The 24,386-nt window shown below is 46.2% G+C and overlaps 1 protein-coding gene and 1 long non-coding RNA gene across 6 annotated transcripts in view; both read right to left on the bottom strand.

The window, feature by feature from the left end:
- The window catches only part of ASIC4 (acid sensing ion channel subunit family member 4), a 313,687-nt gene that overhangs the window by 153,286 nt on the left and 136,015 nt on the right, over window positions 1-24,386 (bottom strand). The gene's annotated exons all lie outside the window — the stretch shown is intronic.
- On the bottom strand, window positions 3,634-20,713 carry LOC143784652 (uncharacterized). Of its 5 annotated transcripts, none has more exons than XR_013217862.1 (5): window positions 20,376-20,713; window positions 6,804-6,879; window positions 6,161-6,503; window positions 5,876-6,079; window positions 3,634-3,923 (listed from the first exon to the last, which is right to left on the bottom strand). It is a non-coding gene; the product is annotated as an uncharacterized LOC143784652 (long non-coding RNA). The 5 variants fall into 5 exon arrangements; XR_013217864.1 differs by having other exon boundaries at window positions 20,512-20,713; XR_013217861.1 differs by having other exon boundaries at window positions 6,161-6,879.

The following is a 24,386-nucleotide window of genomic DNA, read 5'->3' as shown; positions in this document are numbered from 1 at the left end:
AGCCTCAGCACATGTGGGGACTCCCTAACAAGCAGGAAACCCCCACATGTGTAACAGCCAGAAATCATGCAGCTGCAGGGACTCGAACATAATATACGAGCACTCCCAGATTCTCAGATAAGACGTTATCGGAGCTTGTTGTTCGCTCATCACTACTACTTATCTATATATGCACCCGCTCAGTGCCACGCCAGCTTTAAATATAGGGTGCGTAATAATAAGAATTGGGTTAATGAGCGATTTGCATCGTATATGCCATTAAAGGGACCTTCCTCCATTTTGAGATTATTTGGTACTGCCCATATTCTCTATTGGCTAGATAATAACCAGAGGGGGCTAAAAAAAAATCCATCGCCCTCAGTAATGAGCCCCTAGCTGCCACTTTTCCTTCACCCCCCACTGGATATTCCAGACGCAAAAGCATTAAAGTCAATAGGGCCCAAAACGCGTTGGAATTGATTATCCGGTAGAAATGGATTTTGCAGATGTCAGTAGAAGGGTTAATCGTAGCCCCCACGGGGTCAGTTTTCGCAGTGACTGGGGCCCCTCTTACTCTTCCTGATTATCAGAAGAGAAAAGGGAGAGGAGAAAATCGCAGTCACTGATTGCACCTCCGACAGAGCTGTCCCTGACTCTCCAATCAAAGGCGTCCTTCAGAGAGATCTCCGCTGCAAATTAAACCCACAGCTAACGAGGCGTCCGCCAAAGCCCTATCAGCTTTAATCAGGGGTCAGGTCAATCTGAGAGGCAAAATTATTAGCAAAGCATATCCCTCAGTAATACCGAGCCAAATGCCGGCCCCAACAAGTGCATTTAAAGCTACAGGCGCTGCATAGAGAGCCGAATGGGGAAAAAATCCCAAAAGTGAGGCCAATTCGGCTGTGACTCACAGAGCTCAGGGCTGCAACCAAAATTCTCACACCCGTGAATAAACAGTGACCGTATGCGTGTGGCCATGGACGGGGAGACGCCGCCGCCGGTCTTGGTGCTCACCGCGGGTATACCTCTTTAAGGATCGAACCCTCCAGATCCATATCGCTCCGAAGGACAGAAAGCCGGATGCTCCTTGTAATGTAATTTACCTGTTAATTACAGAAGAAAACACTTCTGGCTCCGGAGGCGAGAGTATCCTGGCGAGAGAACGACTTTCTTGGCACGAGAGGATGAACTACGTGCGCCCGATCAGTACAACCAAACAGCTCCATAAAACAATCCACAAGGGCAGAAAATCTATAGAAACGTCTCACTCCGAACACAACGTCCAAAGATGAATCCAGCAAAAGTCATCCCGAACCTAAAGATCCCATCTAAGGGACCCTTAAAGGGAGTCTTAAAGGGAGTCTGTCAGCAAGATTCACACCCCAAACTATTCATGTGCCCTTGTAGGTCTATCACCGAAAAGGCCAGTAATGTCTTTAAATGGCCAGTATACTCCTCCATTATGGAGAAATTAGCATGTGAATTGATATGCAAATGAGGCTGAAGAGCTATGGTAGATCTGAAGCCTCTGTCACTCCAGCTCTATTCCCCCGCCTGGCGCCGCCTGTTCCTGCTTGACTGACAGCCTCTATACTGTGTGACTTCAAGCAAATGATCCAACAGTCAAGAATGAGGATGACGGATTCCTTTGAAATGACAGCTGCATGTTATGAAACTTTGCATAAGTCAATAGTACAAGTAAATAGAAGAAACTTTGTAATATATCGGAGACAATTCTTCTTCCTTCTGCCACTTATGAGCCACTTCTTCTAACTCCTGTGTCCTGAAATCATCAGCTCCATCTTGCTGTACTGTCAATGTTGCTTTACAAGGCTGAGGGGAGTTGGGGAGCATGGAGGACCAGAGTCAGAAATCAGGCAGATAAGAACACAGGAACACCGGGACGAGCTTTCTAACAAGTTATTTCAATTTTCCTCAGTGCTGAATTCACATTTACACTGCTCAGTACTGCTGCATAATGTCATCCACGCTGCTACGTCTGTCTGTGAGCTACAAAGGAAGCAGCAGGAATACTGCCACATGGATGGTAGTATTAAAATAGATATAAATTCATGGTGAGAAGAGGGAGCAGTATTAGGCTATGTGCACATGTTGCGGATTGGGGTGCAGAATTTTCTGCACAAAATCCACATCTCCTGGCAGAAAATGCAGGTGCAGATTTGACAAGTTTTTTATGTGAATTTTGTGCATTTTTTTGCGGATTTCATGCGTTTTTCACCACTGCCGATTTCTATAATGGAATGGTGCAGAAACGCTGCAGATCCGCAAAAAAAAAGTGACATGCTACTTCTTTTAATCCGCAGCGTTTTTCATGCCGAATTTTCTGCACCATTAGAACAGCATTTTTTTTCCTATTGATTTGCATTGTACTGTAAATCACTTTGCGGATCTGCAGCGTTTCTGCGAGGAAAAAAACGCTGCGAATCCGCACTGAATCCGTATCGTGTGCACACAGCCTTATAGTGGTTATATTCTTGTACATAGGGGCAGTATTAAAGTAGTTATATTCTTGTACATAGGAGCAGTATTATAGTAGTTATATTCTTGTACATAGGAGCAGTATTATAGTAGTTATATTCTTGTACATAGGGGCAGTATTATAGTAGTTATATTCTTGTACATAGGAGCAGTATTATAGTAGTTATATTCTTGTACATTGGAGCAGTATTATAGTAGTTATGTTCTTGTACATAGGGGGCAGTATTATAGTAGTTATATTCTTGTACATAGGAGCAGTATTATAGTAGTTATATTCTTGTACATTGGAGCAGTATTATAGTAGTTATATTCTTGTACATAGGGGCAGTATTATAGTAGTTATATTCTTGTACATAGGGGCAGTATTATAGTAGCTATATTCTTGTACATAGGAGCAGTATTATAGTAGTTATATTCTTGTACATAGGGGCAGTATTATAGTAGCTATATTCTTGTACATAGGGGGCAGTATTATAGTAGTTATATTCTTGTACATAGGGGCAGTATTATAGTAGTTATATTCTTGTACATAGGAGCAGTATTATAGTAGTTATATTCTTGTACATAGGGACAGTATTATAGTAGTTATATTCTTGTACATAGGGGCAGTATTATAGTAGTTATATTCTTGTACATAGGGGCAGTATTATAGTAGTTATATTCTTGTACATAGGGGCAGTATTATAGTAGTTATATTCTTGTACATAGGAGCAGCATTATAGTAGCTATATTCTTGTACATAGGAGCAGTATTATAGTAGTTATATTCTTGTACATAGGAGCAGTATTATAGTAGTTATATTCTTGTACTTAGGGGGCAGTATTATAGTAGTTACATTCTTGTACATAGGAGCAGTATTATAGTAGTTATATTCTTGTACATAGGAGCAGTATTATAGTAGTTACATTCTTGCATATAGTGGCAGTATTATAGTAGTTGATGGTGTGGAATAGTTTGCCATTAGTGAATAGGGTGAAAGTGACAACTGTTTGTGTGATGTAGCTTTGTATTTAGTGCGGTTGTCACTGCTCTTTTTCATTTGTGAGCAGGAATAATGTGAATGAAGTCTGTGCTGAATGTTGATGTGTAATTGTAGAAATCATTTTTCCGGCTGTTTCGGAGGCTATAGATAAATCACATTAATAACCCGGAGAATATAAATAATAATAGGTATTTTCTGGGTTTAGTGAGGTTTAGTCCGGGCTGCTAGACGACTGGCGCTGAACGTCCTTGGATTTGGCTGCCTTTTCCTCGCGGTGACATTACCCTTCTACCACAGACGGCTATAGATCCTTAAAATGCAAATATTTTCAGACAGGAGATGAGGTGAGAGCGAGGGGAGCGGAGAGACGAATGCGCAGCGCGGGCGATGATGGGCTGTTTTTAGAAAGGGCATGTGCCCTCGGCTGGGAGTCTGCAGGCGGGAAGGGGTCCGAGGTGATGATCTGAAAAGAGAAGACAAAATGTCACACTGGGCCGGTGCGGAGAATGACAGGTGATCTTACCACAGGGGCAGCTTTCATTAGGATATCGCAGCGGTTCTGTGTCTTTAGAAGAAGGAAACCGCCAAGAACAAACCTGCGGACATTCATCTCACATCATTGGGTACAGCGGATTTCCACCAAAAAAAGTCAAGTCCTTAGCTGTCAAACATCTTCAGTGTTGCAGCAATTGGGGCGAAGGATGGGGCTGTTGTCACCAAACCTTCTAGTGTTAATAAACCCCAAATCCATCGGCATATTGGTGGGGATCCTGGGGCCGGAAAAGGAAATTTAACAGTAATCCCCCCCCCCAAAAAAAAAAAAAAAGGAAAAAGTTCTGCAACTTTCTAGTATACTTTGTTTCAATTTCTCATCATTTGCAACATTTCTGCTTGCTGTCAATGAATGGAAATCTTTGACCTAAGCGTCTCAGATCTGCACTAAAACACTAAGAACAAAAAGACAGCGCCACAATGGATGGTGAAAAAATAGGAGCTTACATTTATTCTGCCTCCTGTAGCGACGTTTCGGTCAACAGACCTTTATCAAGTCTGCTGACCGAAACGTCGCTACAGGAGGCAGAGTAAATGTAAGCTCCTATTTTTTCACCATCCATTGTGGCGCTGTCTTTTTGTTCTTTGTTGTCTTGATACTGGCCGGGATGGGCTCCCTGGTTTTGGACGTGCGCCCTTGTGTCCGCTGAGACCTTCAATTTATATATGTAAGGGTGCGGTTTTGACTTTCTTTTGTTTTTACTCTGCACTAAAACACTGTCACACAGGATGCTATGAATGGACCAGGGTCCAGGGGGTGTAGGTTTTTCCCCTCTCTTTTGGACCAGTAGTGCCGCCCTGACCTCACGTCTACAATTATGCCCCCTGACGTGATCATTCACTGACAGCAAGCAGCGATCTTGAGGGATTGAAGCACAAAGTTTGTTAGAAAGTTGAAAAACTTTTCATTATGAAAGTTTTTTTTTATTTTTTAAGGCGGTCGGTTCCACCAGCCTCATAGCTGTTGGTAAATCAGTCAGGCATGCCGGCTTCCTTGCCGTCGTATAAAGCCATTGATTTTCCAGAATATTTTAATTGCATTTGTGCGGCTGATTTCCATAGACCCGCGGCGAGGAAAATACCCTTTACTTCATGCAAAACGCTGAGAGTATTGTGCCCAGAGGTGAATTCTAAGTTCATGGAGCCCGGACGTCATTGCTGGGGAGACAGGTGCCATATGGGGTCCGGGGGGCCGCTGATTGTGCCCCTGCCATGTCACTGAGACTGGTAACTGTGCCCATTACCAGGAGGTTCGTCACCGCAGGCTGGCTCGGAGTCAGGAGGAACCTGCAGGCGGAACAGATGCTCCTGTCAGATCCTCCCCACCCAGCAGACATAACCCCATGCGAATACACGGCACGTGGACGTCTCGTTAGTGCGCCAGATAGCACTGTGCCATGTGTGGAGGGAATAAAGGTAAGAAAACACCTGACACTTCTGTGAAATAATATCTGCTCCTGGGAAAGCTGGGTGACAAGTAATAAGGGTGTAATGGCAGCGCCAACAGGAAGATTCTATCTACATATACCCAGATTTGTATCACTTCACGTAAAGGGATATTTGCAAAGTCACAAGGTCGTCGTATAATACCGTACAGAGATTTAGTTGTGCTATATGAAGTCATTTTTAAACCTGCCCCAGTTTGCACCTTTCAACCCCCCAATTGATGCCCCTCCAGGCTCTATTTCCCTCCAGTAGTCAGGGGATCTGTTTTGCTGTAGTTCCAGGTTATGGTGGATCATGTGCAGTCTGTGTCCGCTGCTTCCTTCCAGCGCGGCTCTGCGGCCTCCACCTCTGACATACAGAATATTCTATATATTACGCTCTCTGCTCCTGTATAATATCCTACCATTTTTATTTTACCTTCTAGCTGCCCATGAGGTTTCTCATCATTGTTAGCTGGTTTCTAGCAGAGCTCCACTCTCCTGCACTCCTGTATTTCTGATTCCTAGGCAGTGCGGAGCTGGGCTGTGTTTTCTGCCGGCTGCTTACAAATCAGTGCTCTGTTGATGCTTATGGCAGAGGATTATCTTCTGACTTAGGCCTGATGAAGGGGTCCGTCGTACCCTGAAATGCATTGACCTTTCAGTGAATACAGAATCAGCATTATATATTATTAACCACAGACTTCATTGTATCATTCCTGACCTAGAGAAGTGCGTCAGTCTTCGCCATCTATTTGCCCGGCCAGTTTACCAGGTATAAGGCTAACAGCTTTTCTAACAGTTTGGGGGGCGATTTCTTTCCTTCAGGGGTCTATTGTTGTTGACTCTGCAGCCGGTGTCTGAACAGAGTGAGGCTCTGAAGAGACAGAATCACTAAGTATCTGCAGAAGACATTTTCCCGCCGATGTTCTTCCACTTGGAGCCTCAGGTCAGCGCCTTTGATGTCCAAAAGCCCAACTCTAATCCTCTTGTCCCGGACTCCTGGATAAATCACGTTATTCTGCTCTGTTCTCTGCTTCTGTCTGCAGACTGTAACATCCAACCTGCTGGAAGATGCAATATCCTGGGAACTGTAGTGTTTAGTAATGGCTTCTTTAATCGGGTCATTAAAGGAACAGACGCTGCAAAACACCTGCACGGATCAGAGCAAATCGCGCAAGTGAATCCTCCTCGAGACGTCTCCTGGTTTCCCGTACATAAATCAATAGTTCTGTATCTTTCCGATATACTTCTTGTATCAGATTCTGCAAAACCCCTCTGCTTGCTGTCAGCGAACAGGAATATATATGTGCACGTTCCAAAGCTGAAAAACCCACGAGACACAATGACATTTTTCTAGAGCTCACTTGTGATTTGCTGGGTCCCTGTAAGGGCTGGACATGATCAGGAAGGCGTCATTCACTGACAGCAAGCTGAGAGTTTCTGTGGATTAGAAAATAACTAAATATTTAATTATACATAGGATGAAGCATAACCAGAAAGCTAATGTAATGGTTCTATACGTAATATGGCTTCTTTCTTCCAAAAACAGCGCCACTCCTGCTTACAGGTTGTGCATGGAATTGCACCTCAATGTTACAATGTTGCAATATAGTCTTATACTAAATACAAGTTATATTGTACAGGACTATCCACTCACGGAATATTAAAGGGGTGTATTAGGTTAGAAAACAGCACCACCACTCTCCACTGGTTGTGTCTGGTATTGCAGTTTGGTTCTATTGTGATTGGGGGTACGTTGTACTACCACACTCGATCTGAGGACAGGGGTGGTGCTGTTTTTGGAAAAAAGGAGCCATTGTTTTCTAATCCTAAGGCCATGGTCACATTTTCAGTATTTGGTCAGTATTTTACAATTTACATCAGTATTTGTAGCCAAAATCAGGAGAGGAACAATCAGAGGAAAAGTATAATAGAAACATATCCACCACTTCTGCATTTATCACCCACTCCTGGTTTTGGCTACAAATACTGATGTAAAATACTGACCAAATACTGATAGTGTGACGGCAGCCTAATTCCGTACAACAAGGGATTGCAACGAGGGGTGCTGACCACCAGGGGGCTCCAGCGAGCCACTTTACATAGGCAAAAGTATTAACACATAAAGTGAGAGCGATGAACTGAAACTCCGTCCTGAGTGAGTGAAATCCTAGCTGCAATGATGGTTTTGCAATACACTATTGAGGAAGTGATACATTTTCCTGCAGCGCCCCCACTGGAGACATGAGGCATTACACAGTTGTATCTGAAATGAATGGCGTTACTAAGTAATCCATGGATGGGTCCAGTCCTCCAGAGTGGGGTGGGGGAGACCCTCGTCATAGCTATTCTTGAATCTTCAGAATAAATTAGGGCCCTGAATGTGAGACCCTCCTGTATAAATTTGCCTAATCAGGTATATGAGAGTAGCTTCTGTACCCCGGACGTCCCTCTTTCTGCAGCGCTGCCCTTTTGCGTTATCGTTTTTTTTTTCTAATTATTCAGAGTTTTGATTCTGCCAGCATTTTCAGTGGCCGGGATCAAGGCGCTGACACGGCTTCCTCCAGGGCTCGCGGTGTCATTGTCATTCCGCCGGCACATGCACTGCAATCACTAAACCTTCCCTGCTCCCTGCACGGGTGGAAACGCTCTTCCCTGCCAGGTATCAGGACGTTGCTTATTTTTAGTTTGAACTTTGATAAATCTCTTGTGGTTTTATGGAGTTTTTTTTTTTATGTTTTTTTTTTTTTTTTAAACATTGACGTAAATAGAGAACTGCATGTGAATTCCAGCGCTCCGTAGATTCGGTTCTAGAATTCTAGAATTTCTTGTCTTTTCTTTAAAATATATATTATCTCACTGAGAGATCACATTACAGCTGCCTAATGAAGCCTATGGAAGGTGGAGTATGAAGGAGCAGAGTGAGAGCGGACTATAAACACATACAACACTGCTTTTTAGTAAGTATTTTATCTCACCTCAGTGCTGAATTCATAGCTACACTGCTCAGTACTGTAGTATCATGTCCTCCATGCTGCTTCTTTTTAATAAGATTATAAATTTATCCAAGTGCTAGATTCACATCTACATGGCTCAATACTGCTTTATAATGTCTTCCATTATGATAACTTCTAATGGGTGTTTTAGCTCACTGCAGTGCTGGATTAACATCTACTCTGCAGAGTATAGCTGTATAATGTCCTCTTTGCTGCTTTCTATTCTATTTTTTTACCTCAACCAGATCTGAATTTACGTATACGTTGCTCAGTCCTGCAGTAAAATGTCATCCATGCTTCTGCTTTTCACTGTGTTTTATCTCACTCCCATTTGTTCTGCTCAGTACTGCACAATGTCCTCTATGTTGCTGCTTTATTAGAAGTGTTTTATCTCAATCAGAGCTGGATTCACATCTGTATTGCTCAGTACTGCTTTCTAGTATTCTCCATTCTTATTCATTCTTTCTATTAAATATTTTAGCTTATTGCAACTGTGGATTAACATTTACTCTGAACACTACTGCTGTATCATGTCTTGTATGTTGCTGCTTTCTAATAAATATTTTGTCTCAACCAGATCTGGATTCATATCTACACAGCTCAGTCCTGCTGTATTATGTCCTCCATGCTGCTGTTGGAGACACAACAGAGCAGAAATCTCTCATGAGTGTGCTGTATGTGGGAGGCATCATATCAGCAAGGGTCCACCCCATAGCTCAGGGGTAACTGAAAATTAAAGATAGAGCCTGCAGAGGAGAAAACATGTGAAAATGCAGGATACAAATTATACAATTCATATAATGGCCAGAAATAGTGTTATTCCTCATATACACAGGACAACTTATTCTGAACCGTCACCTGATACAACTTGGGACTTTTGACACCGCACCAAGGATGGATATTTGTAAAAACGGCATGTTGTGTAATTGTCAAGTTTAATTTCCATCGCAATTTGTTTTTTTTACAAATATGTCCTTGCAATTGCAGTATTTATTTATTATTTATTTATTTTACTCATTATATAGCGCCATTAATTCTTTACAGGCATTATCATCGCTGTCCCCATTGGGGCTCACAATCTACATTACCTATCAGTATGTCTTTGGAATGTGTGAGGAAACTGGAGAACCTGGAGGAAACCCACGCAAACATGGGGAGAACATACAAACTCCTTGCAGATGTTAGTATTTGAACCCAGGACTCCAGCGCCACAAGGCTGCAGCATCTTTAGGAATGCAAGTGCAAGCACATTTTAAAGTCGCTGTTAAAGTAAATCTCCGCCTCTGACAGAATTTTATGTATTGCTCCAATGTATCGAAATTAAGAAATGAGGTTCATTTGCAGCTCCCATGCAAGTCTATGTGTCACCGTGGTTACAGACTACACAAGACAATCCCTTGTAGTCAGATCCTGTAGTCATGTGGTCTGCGCAGAAGCTGTACACCATTATCGTGCACTTTTTGTTGCTGTAAGTTCACGTTAAAATGTTTTTGTACAATGTATTTGATCCTGCAAGTTCTGTGTAAATGTGCAGAAACCTCATCGACCACCAAAAACCTATGTAATATAGAACAGAATACAGGAAAGTAGGGGAGGAGGGGGATGCAGCTGCAGCTTCTCATTGGCAATGATTGGCTCAGAGCTCTGTTATGGCATCACACAATGAGATCACTGGCTCACAGTGATTGGCTCAGAGCTCAGTTATGTCATTACACAGTGATTGGCTCAGAGCTCAGCTATGACATCACACAATGACATCACTGGCTGCAATATACCCAATATAGATCTACAGCTGCCTGTGGAGGGCACCGCTGGACCCCCAAACGTCTCTGGTGGAATGATAGCAGTAAAATCAGATACTGTATATCCTCTGTAATCTCCATGAGATGCCCTGGAAGAGAAGTTCTCAGGTGGGACTATTCCCAGCCAAGTCCAGCCCAGAACCATTTGCCGGAGGACGCGCTGATCCCGGGCAGTTGACCCTTTAATTACTGATACTTTCAATGTTTCTCCGGTTACAGGTTTCCTTTTCCCATCCTCAGAAATAACCGTTCTGTGCCACACACGAGTGCTTCCTGCGGAGCCGCCGGCGGAGCGAATGAAGAAATTCTCCTCGTCTCCCCAGAACCTCTGGAGATGCTCTGACCACAGATGACATGGAGAAGACCAGGTTTACATCAGACCTTCCATGATCCCAGAGACATCCTGAAGGAGGACCCTCTCCCCTCCCTGTGAACATCATAAAGGTCCCTCTGATTTATTAGCAAAGTGGAGAAAAGTGGCATTTAAAGAGGTTGTCCTGTCTGGGACGTTTCAGCATTGGGACCCTCATCTCTCCGGAGGAAGGGGTCTCTGTCAGGATTGTAGCGGAGGCGGCGCGTGATCTGCTCTCTTCATTCATTTTGATGGATGCTCTTATAAATTCCCAAGGGCTCCTGACATTTTGGGGACCGAGATGCTCAAGTCTGATGTATCCCAAGGGCGATTCCTGTGTTTATCAAACATTTACATCACGTCCTATGGATATGTCGTAAATGTCCCAGATAACCCCTTTAGGGTCAGGATACCATGCATAATTTACATAATTTTTTTATTATTTCAGAACAAGTGAACCTGGACCCGTTACATGTGTGTGAATGAGGCCCGAGCTGTGGCATGATCCGCAGAGCACAGTGCTGCAGCGCGAAACGCGCGTCGGGGAGCACATACTCCCATCTTGTTGATGCGCGCTAAGTGTCGTTTATGCTGATAAATAACGTCAGTGTCACCAACGAGGAGATAATTAACAGGATGACAGTGAGTGCTGGACGCCGACCTGCGATCCGTCGCCCTCAGCTGTCTGATTACACATCGCTCGGCGCTGTCAGGAGCGTCGCACTCCCCCTGACAAGCGCTTGTCACCCGGTGTCACGCACAGATATCAAACCAAGACCCTCTCACCTGGAAGAGACTTGTGTTTTCTCACCTCGTAAAGCGGTGTCAGTCTCATGCGCCTGATAAAGCGCTGGAAGGTGAACATTACTGAGCGGAAATAACGGCCATTATGTCCTAATAACCGGGGACGAAGAAAGTGATATGTGATATTCTGGATGGGAAGGAGCCAGAAAACAACGTGCCCAAAAGGAAATAGCCGAAATGTAAGGCTTGTGAAGTCTGCAGCGAATTGTGCACAGACGTTTATGAAGGTCACAGCCAAAACAGGTCAGATGTAGCAGAGCCGAGGACTGACATGATGTGCTGTCTGTAGTGCAGACGTTTGAGGATACACACTGGAGGCAATATTGGAGAGGTTTAATCATGAGTGGGGGTCTGACGTTTGAAAACCCCAACCAAAACTGAAATTGAAAGGCTGCACCCCCTGCACAGCGCCCCTTGCACACCTGGCAGTGCATGGAACTGCAGTCCGGTACTAATCAAATGCAGTGCCATGCACAGAAGGGGAAGCGAGTGCAGTGCGGAGCAGAAGTAGTCACAGCGCCATCCCCAGGGCTGCAGTGTCTTTACACACAGGAGGTCGCAGAAGATCAACCCGCACTGCACTGATCATAAAGTAATATCATATTCTAATCAATAGTGAATACCCCTTTAGAAAACAAACTCAGCTCTGCTACATCTAATCTGAAATGAAACATCTATCCACAAACTGATTTACCCCCAACGATAAAAGATTAAAATAAATCAATACTTTATCATAAGATGAAAAAATAAATAAGTGCAAAAAACACTAATCAATAATAACGCAACGTCAAGAAGGTGAAACAACAAATAAACCAACAGTACATCGAGACATATTCTATATTCCCCCAGCATTAATAAAGTGTTGGAGGCGTGGACAAAATATGTTGTCAGAAAGTCTGAACCTTACTGAGCGAACAAGGCAGAATGACACAAGCAACAAAGTATCCGCTTCACAAAAGAAGTTAATAGATTAAAGTAAAGGAAGTAACGAATTCCTATACAATAAATCAGTGATTGCAATGCAGGAAGAGCTGGGTGCCAGAAATATTGGGGTGCAGGAAGAGCTGGGTGAGAGAAATATTGGGGTGCAGGAAGAGCTGGGTGGAAGAAATATTGGGGTGCAGGATCAGCTGGGTGCAAGAAGTATCGGTGCAGGAAGAGCTGAGTGCAGGAAGAGCTGGGTGCGAGAAATATTGGGGTACAGGAAACAGTCTCCCACCAAGCATAATAAATAACTGTAGAAACCCTGACCCCAGAGCATGAAATCTATATGTGATAAAGTGTCAACATTACGTAGGTGAGCACAGAAATGACCCTAAGGAAGGCTGTGCTCAATGTGCATTTCGCTAAACGCTTTGTCAAGGGTCTGAACTGTATCATGGCTATAAGGCCACATTCACATGTTCAGTATTTGGTCAGTATTTTACATCAGTATTTGTAGCCTAAGGGTCAAGGTCTCAACTTAAGGCAGATGAGATTAAGGACACTGACAGCGCAGTAAATAAATCCCCAGAAAGTGCTGGATATAAGGGGTAATGTGGGTGCAGTTCAGGACACACGCTGCCTTAGTCAGAGGGTTATCTTGTATTTCCCTTATAGTCGTGTCACTTAGCCATGTCTTCCTCTGTGGCCATGTTTTTCATTGCAGTTATGTCTCTCAATTTAGCAGTGTCTTCCCCTACAGGAATGACATCACCTACAGCCTTGTCCTCCATTGTAGCCATGACGTCCCCTATAGCATGTTGTCTCTGCTGCCATGTCTTCCCAATAATGTCATCCCCTAAAACCATATCATGTGTTCCCTTATACCCATTACTTCCCTAATATTCTTGTCTCTCTATATCCAGGTCTTCCACTAAATCCATGTTTCCATATGTCCATGTTTCGCCTATCTTCTATTTATTCATTTTATCCCGTATATCCATGTCTCCCTGTATCCATATCATCCCAGCAGCCCCTATAACCACCATTTCCTGGCTCGGGGCCAACCGGTCCATGTACAGTCTGTGTAAGTGGTCCTCGGGAGTGGGGACCATTAATATGAATGACACCCGGTGATTGGGTCACTGAGTTGAAAACAGAGATACATAAAAGACAAACAGTCTCTCCCATAACACCGCGCTCTTCTCCCATAACGCCGCGCTCTTCTCCCATAACGCCGCGCTCTTCTCCCATAACGCCGCGCTCTTCTCCCATAACGCCGCGCTCTTCTCCCATAACACCGCGCTCTTCTCCCATAACACCGCGCTCTTCTCCCATAACACCGCGCTCTTCTCCCATAACACCGCGCTCTTCTCCCATAACACCGCGCTCTTCACCCATAACACCGCGCTCTTCACCCATAACACCGCGCTCTTCTCCCATAACACCGCGCTCTTCTCCCATAACACCGCGCTCTTCTCCCATAACACCGCGCTCTTCTCCCATAACACCGCGCTCTTCACCCATAACACCGCGCTCTTCTCCCATAACACCGCTCTCTTCTCCCATAACACCGCGCTCTTCTCCCATAACACTGCGCTCTTCTCCCATAACACCGCGCTCTTCTCTCATAACACCGCGCTCTTCTCCCATAACACCGCGCTCTTCTCATATAACACTGCGCTCTTTTCTCATAACACCGCGCTCTTCTCATATAACACCGTGCTCTTCTCCCATAACACCGCGCTCTTCTCCCATAACACCGCGCTCTTCTCCCATAACACTGCGCTCTTCTCCTATTACACCGCGCTCTTCTCCCATAACACCGCGCTCTTCTCCCATAACACTGCGCTCTTCTACCATAACACTGCGCTCTTCTCCCATAACACTGCGCTCTTCTCCCATAACACTGCGCTCTCATATAACCACCATTTCCTGGCTCGGGGCCAGCCGGTCAGTGTACAGTCTGTGTAAGTGGTCCTCGGGAGTGGGGACCATTAATATGAATGAGTGATTGGGTCACTGAGTTGAAAACAGAGATACATAAAAGACAAACATTCTCTCCCATAACACCGCGCTCTTCTCTCATAACACCGCGCTCTTCTCTCATAACACCGCGCTCTTCTCCCATAACACCGCGCTCTTCTCTCATAACACCGCGCTCTTCTCCCATAACACCGCACTCTTCTCCCATAACACTGCGCTCTTTTCTCACAACACCGCGCTCTTCTCCCATAACACCGCGCTCTTCTCCCATAACACTGCGCTCTTCTCCTATAACACCGCGCTCTTCTCCCATAACGCCGCGCTCTTCATCCATAAGGCCGCCCTCTTCTCCCATAACGCCGCGCTCTTCTCCCCTAACACCGCGCTCTTCTCCCATAACACCGCGCTCTTCACCCATAACACCGCGCTCTTCACCCATAACACCGCGCTCTTCTCCCATAACACCGCGCTCTTCTCCCATAACACCGCGCTCTTCTCCCATAACACCGCGCTCTTCACCCATAACACCGCGCTCTTCTCCCATAACACCGCTCTCTTCTCCCATAACACCGCGCTCTTCATCCATAAGGCCGCCCTCTTCTCCCATAACGCCGCTCTCTTCTTCCATAACTCAGCGCTCTTCTCCCATAACGCCGCGCTCTTCTCCCATAACGCCGCGCTCTTCTCCCCTAACACCGCGCTCTTCTCCCATAACACCGCGCTCTTCTCCCATAACACCGCGCTCTTCTCTCATAACACCGCGCTCTTCTCCCATAACACCGCGCTCTTCTCCCATAACGCCGCGCTCTTCTCCCCTAACACCGCGCTCTTCTCCCATAACACCGCGCTCTTCACCCATAACACCGCGCTCTTCACCCATAACACCGCGCTCTTCTCCCATAACACCGCGCTCTTCTCCCATAACACCGCGCTCTTCTCCCATAACACCGCGCTCTTCACCCATAACACCGCGCTCTTCTCCCATAACACCGCTCTCTTCTCCCATAACACCGCGCTCTTCTCCCATAGCACTGCGCTCTTCTCCCATAACACCGCGCTCTTCTCTCATAACACCGCACTCTTCTCCCATAACACCGCGCTCTTCTCATATAACACTGCGCTCTTTTCTCATAACACCGCGCTCTTCTCATATAACACCGTGCTCTTCTCCCATAACACCGCGCTCTTCTCCCATAACACCGCGCTCTTCTCCCATAACACTGCGCTCTTTTCTCACAACACCGCGCTCTTCTCCCATAACACCGCGCTCTTCTCCCATAACACTGCGCTCTTCTCCTATAACACCGCGCTCTTCTCCCATAACGCCGCGCTCTTCATCCATAAGGCCGCCCTCTTCTCCCATAACGCCGCTCTCTTCTTCCATAACTCAGCGCTCTTCTCCCATAACGCCGCGCTCTTCTCCCCTAACGCCGCGCTCTTCTCCCATAACACCGCGCTCTTCTCCCATAACACCGCGCTCTTCTCTCATAACACCGCGCTCTTCTCCCATAACACCGCACTCTTCTCCCATAACACTGCGCTCTTTTCTCATAACACCGCGCTCTTCTCCCATAACACCGCGCTCTTCTCCCATAACACCGCGCTCTTCTCCCATAACACTGCGCTCTTCTCCTATAACACCGCGCTCTTCTCCCATAACGCCGCGCTCTTCATCCATAAGGCCGCCCTCTTCTCCCATAACGCCGCTCTCTTCTTCCATAACTCAGCGCTCTTCTCCCATAACACTGCGCTCTTCTCCTATAACACCGCGCTCTTCTCCCATAACGCCGCGCTCTTCATCCATAAGGCCGCCCTCTTCTCCCATAACGCCGCTCTCTTCTTCCATAACTCAGCGCTCTTCTCCCATAACGCCGCGCTCTTCTCCCCTAACGCCGCGCTCTTCTCCCATAACACCGCGCTCTTCTCCCATAACACCGCGCTCTTCTCTCATAACACCGCGCTCTTCTCCCATAACACCGCACTCTTCTCCCATAACACTGCGCTCTTTTCTCATAACACCGCGCTCTTCTCCCATAACACCGCGCTCTTCTCCCATAACACCGCGCTCTTCTCCCATAACACTGCGCTCTTCTCCTATAACACCGCGCTCTTCTCCCATAACGCCGCGCTCTTCATCCATAAGGCCGCCCTCTTCTCCCATAACGCCGCTCTCTTCTTCCATAACTCAGCGCTCTTCTCCCATAACGCCGCGCTCTTCTCCCATAACGCCGTGCTCTTCTCCCCTAACACCGCGCTCTTCTCCCCTAACACCGCGCTCTTCACCCATAACACCGCGCTCTTCACCCATAACACCGCGCTCTTCTCCCATAACACCGCGCTCTTCTCCCATAACACCGCGCTCTTCTCCCATAACACCGCGCTCTTCTCCCATAACACCGCGCTCTTCACCCATAACACCGCGCTCTTCTCCCATAACACCGCTCTCTTCTCCCATAACACCGCGCTCTTCTCCCATAACACCGCGCTCTTCTCCCATAACACTGCGCTCTTCTCCCATAACACCGCGCTCTTCTCTCATAACACCGCACTCTTCTCCCATAACACCGCGCTCTTCTCATATAACACTGCGCTCTTTTCTCATAACACCGCGCTCTTCTCATATAACACCGTGCTCTTCTCCCATAACACTGCGCTCTTCTCCCATAACACCGCGCTCTTCTCCCATAACACTGCGCTCTTCTCCTATTACACCGCGCTCTTCTCCCATAACACCGCGCTCTTCTCCCATAACACTGCGCTCTTCTACCATAACACTGCACTCTTCTCCCAGAACACCGCGCTCTTCTCATATAACACCGCGCTCTTCTCCCATAACACTCCGCTCTTCTCATATAACACCGTGCTCTTCTCTCATAACACTGTGCTCTTCTCCCATAACATTGTGCTCTTCTCCCATAAAAAACTGTCCTCTTCTCCCATAACACTGTGCTCTTCTCCCATAACACCGCGCTCTTCTCCCATAACACCGCGCTCTTCTCCCATAACACCGCGCTCTTCTCCCATAACACCGCGCTCTTCTCCCATAACACCGCGCTCTTCTCCCATAATACTGCGCTCTTCTCCCATAACACTGCGCTCTTCTCCCATAACACTGCGCTCTTCTCCCATAACACTGCGCTCTTCTCCCATAACACCGCACTCTTCTCCTATAAAACTGCGCTCTTCACCCATAACACTGCCCTCTTCTCCCATAACACTGCGCTCTTCTCCCATAACGCTGCGCTCTTCTCCCCTAACACCGCGCTCTTCTCCCATAACACCGCGCTCTTCACCCATAACACCGCGCTCTTCACCCATAACACCGCGCTCTTCTCCCATAACACCGCGCTCTTCTCCCATAACACCGCGCTCTTCTCCCATAACACCGCGCTCTTCACCCATAACACCGCGCTCTTCTCCCATAACACCGCTCTCTTCTCCCATAACACCGCGCTCTTCTCCCATAACACTGCGCTCTTCTCCCATAACACCGCGCTCTTCTCTCATAACACCGCGCTCTTCTCTCATAACACCGCACTCTTCTCCCATAACACCGCGCTCTTCTCATATAACACTGCGCTCTTTTCTCATAACACCGCGCTCTTCTCCCATAACACCGCGCTCTTCTCCCATAACACCGCGCTCTTCTCCCATAACACCGCGCTCTTCTCCCATAACACCGCGCTCTTCTCCCATAACACCGCGCTCTTCTCCCATAACACTGCGCTCTTCTCCTATTACACCGCGCTCTTCTCCCATAACACCGCGCTCTTCTCCCATAACACTGCGCTCTTCTACCATAACACTGCGCTCTTCTCCCAGAACACCGCGCTCTTCTCATATAACACCGCGCTCTTCTCCCATAACACTCCGCTCTTCTCATATAACACCGTGCTCTTCTCCCATAACACCGCGCTCTTCTCCCATAACACCGCGCTCTTCTCCCATAACACCGCGCTCTTCTCCCATAACACCGCGCTCTTCTCCCATAATACTGCGCTCTTCTCCCATAACACTGCGCTCTTCTCCCATAACACTGCGCTCTTCTCCCATAACACTGCGCTCTTCTCCCATAACACCGCACTCTTCTCCTATAAAACTGCGCTCTTCACCCATAACACTGCCCTCTTCTCCCATAACACTGCGCTCTTCTCCCATAACACCGCACTCTTCTCCTATAAAACTGCGCTCTTCTCCCATAACACTGCGCTCTTCTCCCATAACACCGCACTCTTCTCTCATAACACCGCGCTCTTCTCCCATAACACCGCACTCTTCTCCCATAAAACTGCGCTCTTCACCCATAACACTGCGCTCTTCTCCCATAACACCGCACTCTTCTCCTATAAAACTGCGCTCTTCACCCATAACACTGCGCTCTTCTCCCATAACACTGCGCTCTTCTCCCATAACACCGCACTCTTCTCTCATAACACCGCTCTCTTCTCCCATAACACCGCACTCTTCTCCCATAACACTGCACTCTTCTCCTATAAAACTGCACTCTTCTCCCATAACACTGTGCTCTTCTCCCATAACACTGTGCTCTTCTCCCATAACACCGCGCTCTTCTCCCATAACACTGCACTCTTCTCTCATAACACTGTGCTCTTCTCCCATAACATTGTGCTCTTCTCCCATAAAAAACTGTCCTCTTCTCCCATAACACTGTGCTCTTCTCCCATAACACCGCGCTCTTCTCCTATAAAACTGCGCTCTTCTCCCATAACACTGCACTCTTCTCCCATAACACTGCGCTCTTCTCCCATAACGCCGCGCTCTTCTGTCATAAGGCTGTTCTCTTCTCCCATAACACTGCGCTCTTCTCCCATAATGCCGCGCTCTTCTGCCATAAGGCTGTTCTCTTCTCCCATAACACCGCGCTCTTCTCCCATATCGCCACACTCTTCTCCCATATCGCCGCGCTCTTCTCCCATAAGGCCGCGCTCTTCTGCCATAACGCTGTTCTCTTCTCCCATAACACTGCGCTCTTCTCCTATAACACTGTGCTCTTCTCCCATAACGCCGCGCTCTTCTCCCATAACGCCACGCTCTTCTGCCATAAGGCTGTTCTCTTCTCCCATAACACCGCGCTCTTCTCCCATATCGCCGCGCTCTTCTCCCATATCACCGCGCTCTTCTGCCATAACACTGCGCTCTTCTCCCATAACACTGCGCTCTTCTCCTATAACACTGCACTCTTCTCCCATAACACTGCGCTCTTCTCCCATAACGCCACGCTCTTCTGCCATAAGGCTGTTCTCTTCTCCCATAACACCGCGCTCTTCTCCCATATCGCCGCGCTCTTCTCCCATAAGGCCGCGCTCTTCTGCCATAACGCTGTTCTCTTCTCCCATAACACTGCGCTCTTCTCCCATAACGCCGCGCTCTTCTCCCTTAACGCCGCGCTCTTCTCCCATAACGCCGCGCTCTTCTGCCATAACGCTGTTCTCTTCTCCCATAACACTGCGCTCTTCTCCTATAACACTGTGCTCTTCTCCCATAACACTGTGCTCTTCTCCCATAACGCTGCGCTCTTCTGCCATAACGCTGTTCTCTTCTCCCATAACACTGCACTCTTCTCCCATAACACCGCACTCTTCTCCCATAACACCGCGCTCTTCTCCCATAACACTGCGCTCTTCTCCCATATCGCCGCGCTCTTCTCCCATATCACCACACTCTTCTCCCATAATGCCGCGCTCTTCTCCCATAACACTGCACTCTTCAACCATAGCACCCCCACTCTTTTCCCATAATGCCGCACTGTTTTCCCATAACACCCCACTCTTCTCCCATAATACCGCGCTCTTCTCCCATAACGCCGCACTCTGACTTAATGCTGTGACTGGAAACCATAAAACCGTCATATATCAATCACGTCGCTGCTTTCAATCAACACTGTTACGGCATTAACGGTCAGGATTTAATTATACCGCCTTTAAGCGCTGACTGCAGGACTTTATCGCCTTTTTTTGTAAATGAATGTTGCAAATTATAGAATTCCCCCCCTTGAGTGCATCAAAGGGAGTTTTCTTCCATCCTTAGCATGGGCTGCCCCAGTAAAGTCCTAACCTGCCTCGTTCCCAGCAGCACAGCTGTCCACGGTCCTCTCTGTCTGCAAAACCCTCTGGGCCTTGATGAGGGGGAAGCCGGGTAATTATTATGCCTTGGATTCTATGAGATGAGTTGTAGAAAGGCCGCGTGTCACCTGCAGATCTCAGAATTGTGTTCTCTGCATCAGTTCCATAAAAGTTCATTTTCTCTCTCCAGCTGCGCTCGGTGGGCGGAGTCTTCTTGGTGTGACATCATAGGTGAAGTCTGCAGCTTCATGTCCCCTCTCCCTCCTCTCCTCATTTTAGATACTATGTTACTGAAGATGATACATTTTTTGTTTATTTTGCTTTTTGAACAGTTACAGAGATCATACAGATCGGGAACCGGATGATGACGTTGTAATCACAAATGTAAAGTCTCAACACATAATATGATGACCCCAGATAACGCTTTTATTAAAAAAAACTGGACTTATCCCAGGTCAAAGTACTGGTGTAAACTGGAAATATAATCTATGATCTACTACTAAGTCACTACTAAGGATTGATTACTATAAGTGCCCTTAAAGGGGATGTCCATCTTTGATGACAATATGTTTTTCTTTTACTTAAATCCTTGTACTTGGTGCTAAAAATAATTTTTTCCATTTGGATTCTTTAAGAATTTTGCACAGTTTTCCTGTTACAGGTTCTTTGTTATTTCTCTGGCCATCAATCAGCTGAGAGGAGCTCAGAAAAATTTAGATAAAGAAGAAGCTCACTGACGGATTCTCAGTTAACTCATTCTACAGCCAGCAATGCACAGTGCAAAACAGAGGCTACAGAAGACAAACGGTGCAATTTTATTTTAGGAAAACCAATGAGGAAAAATAGTTTTTATTCCCAATTTCATACATCTAAGTGAAAAAAACTAATTATCCCCCATAAGGTGGGAGACCCCTTTCATTGTGGTTTCTGTAACTTCCATTGAATTTTATGCAGAGGGGCTAACACGTGTGGCCACCAATTTTCTTATTAGGAAGATGGAAGTTGTAATTTCTAGTTGATTTTTAACATAATACCTATGTAAAATGATATGGCAGACAATCGCTTAAAGAGCAATTCCATAACAAAGGAACATTTTCTCTTAACAGTAATACTCCGAAGATCTATCTATAGATCTATGAGCACATTATCTACGCTCCGCAGGTTCTTACGGGATTGATCCCACATTTAAAGGGGACGTGTACAAATCTCCTATAGATGGAGCTGTCCTCTGTACATAGCCCTACATTATAGAGAGATGAGACTCCGGCCAACACCCTGCATTGGCTCGTGGTTGTAGGACGCTCCTGGTTTGGATCGCTGACACACGCATTAAATCTAACGATGGGTTAAACACGACGGAGCGATCCCGAGACATAAATACATTTTTATCTCACTAATAAAGTTCAGTCTTTTAAAAGACGCTCACCTCTTTTTGTAAGTGATATTTATTGATTAGATAAGAGCTTTGTGGTATTTTATAGCTCATTGCACCATGGAGGAAGAGTGACCGCAGGAGGACGGGAGCGGAGGACGGGAGCGGAGGGCGTGCGCGGCGGGGGGGAGGGGGCGCTGCGCGGGGCGCCCCAATACTGTCACACAGAGAGGAGCAAAAGTGATCAAATGGGTAATAATGGCGGCCACATTCCTGGCACACCGAGGTTGGCATTGGGTGAAAACTAAAATGCTGGAGTTCCCCTTTAATTAATATATAACTTGTATCTATTTAGGAGTTACATATTTTTTTCCACTTTAATTGGTTGAAAAATTGTAGCAATTTTGCTCATGTTTTGCTTTGGCGCTTTTTTATGCACCGAGCCCCATGGGGTGCAGGTAACACGGTGGTATCATTCTGGGGTGATTATGATTATGGCGATGGCAAATTATGATTTTTTTTACTACCTTTGCACAATAAGAGCCCAATTTATTATTTCTTTTGCGTCTGTTTTTCGTCCAGTATTTGGTGTTTTTCACCTGATTTTTTTTAATTTGCACAAAATTCTTCTTTTTTATGTCTATCTTAATCTGTTCACTTTTTTTGTTTGTTCGTCACGTTGGACGAGTTTTTCGTTTTCCAGATTCATCAATTGTGGCTTTTTATAAAGTCCTATTATTTTTGTGCACGTGTACTCCAGTAACCCCAGAGTTATTTTATGTATGTCTTTTATTTTGTTTCCTTTGGGGTGCAAATTTTGTAATCTTTTACCAGAACATGCAACATTTTGCATTAAAAGTCTCAAAAAAGAGATCTGACAGCTGCATGATGTAGAGACAGACAGCGTGATTCCAGTCATGTGTCACTTACTGGGCTCCTTGTTGCAGTTTTATTAAATCGCTGTTTTATCAGCAGCAGATTATCATTAGGAGCCAATTGCAAAATAATCCCCAAATACATGCATTTCAGTACGGCAAAAAAATTCCCAAAAGTTGGAGAACCTCGTGCACGTATTCTCGGTAGGTTTTGTGGAAGACTCTGAGCCGGGCCCATTTTGGCTCTGGGACCAGAAACACCAGGAATAGATGATCTGATAGACCCCGCTGCCGCCCCCAACCTGTCCGGCACAGTTACTTATTCGGAGCCGGTGACTTTCCGCCGGCCACAGAATTTATGCCGTCATTACCTCGGTGCCGGCTTCACCCCAATGTTATCAGCCATTACAGACCAGGGGCTCTAAATTGGAAAGTGTTGATGGGTCATAATGTGTAGTGATCGTCCACACGAGACCCCGTACATCAGCGTGTCCCCTGCAGGTGAGCGAGCCACAACTCAGCAGCCATCTGCACCGGGAGCCTTGTACTTTACGGCTCGGTCACGCAGAACAAGTGGGCGATAATTTGCTTCTTGTTTCAATTTATTGGGATTTCGCAGGCCGGGGATGGCGGCAGCTCAGGGTCTCAGGACCCCAATTTACTGCTCACAGCCATAGTATCAGGAGCGCCGGGGGTGGCAGCAAAGGAGGTCACATCTCCATGGGTTTTTTTGGGTTCAGGTTAAGGTTGATCTCTGGTCAAACCATTTTGGAAATCTACAAAAGTCTCCAGATTTATCCAGATTTGTGATAAATGCTAGAATCCTGGGGGTCTTATGGCCACAAGTCCATAGCCAGCAGGGGGCGCAGGGCGACTAGTGTCTTTTTTATTTTATTTTTTCACAGAATGAGGGTCTTCAGGTGGATTAAGTGTACAATAAAGATTTAAAAACCCCATGTTTGTATTTATTTCATTAAAATACTTTATTCATAATGTGTGCGTGTGTATTATTAACCCTTTATTACTATTGGATTAATAATGGATAGGTGTCTTATTGACATCTCTCCATTATTAATCTGGCTTAATGTCACCTTACAATAGCGAGGTGACATTAACCCTTCATTACCCCATATCCCACCGCTACACGGGAGTGGGAAGAGAGTGGCCAAGTGCCAGAATAGGCGCATCTTCCAGATGTGCCTTTTCTGGGGTGGCTGGGGGCAGATGTTTGTAGCCAGGGGGGGGGCAATAACCATGGACCCTCTCCTGGCTATTAATATCTGCCCTCAGTCACTGGCTTTACCACTCTGGCGGAGAAAATTGTGCGGGAGCCCAGGCCTGTTTTTTCCGTGATTTAACCCTTTATTTTAACAGCTAGAGCCCCCAAATTTTACACACAGACACTTCTAACATTAGTAGTGAGGAATATGCAAAAAAGGGATATGAGATGGTTTACTGTATGTAATCATGTCTCTTATCCTGTCGGGTTTGATAAGGAGAAATGAAAAGCCGGCAATTGAATTACCGGCTTTTCTGCTATCTAGCGCTGTATTAAATATATATATGTGTGTCTCAATGACATATGTATATACATTTATTCTACCTATTCTATTCTGTCATTGTGATTTTACTGTACACCACACTGAATTGCCGGCTTTTCTAGAGAACACCGCTGCGTATTTCTCGCAAGTCACACGCATGGTCGGTGTGTAATCCATATTTTTCTCGCCCCCATAGACTTTCATTGGTGGATTTT

The sequence above is a fragment of the Ranitomeya variabilis genome, chromosome 7 (assembly GCF_051348905.1).
Source record: "Ranitomeya variabilis isolate aRanVar5 chromosome 7, aRanVar5.hap1, whole genome shotgun sequence".
Taxonomy (NCBI): Eukaryota; Metazoa; Chordata; class Amphibia; order Anura; family Dendrobatidae; genus Ranitomeya; species Ranitomeya variabilis.
This window is presented reverse-complemented; position numbering and strand designations above follow the sequence as displayed.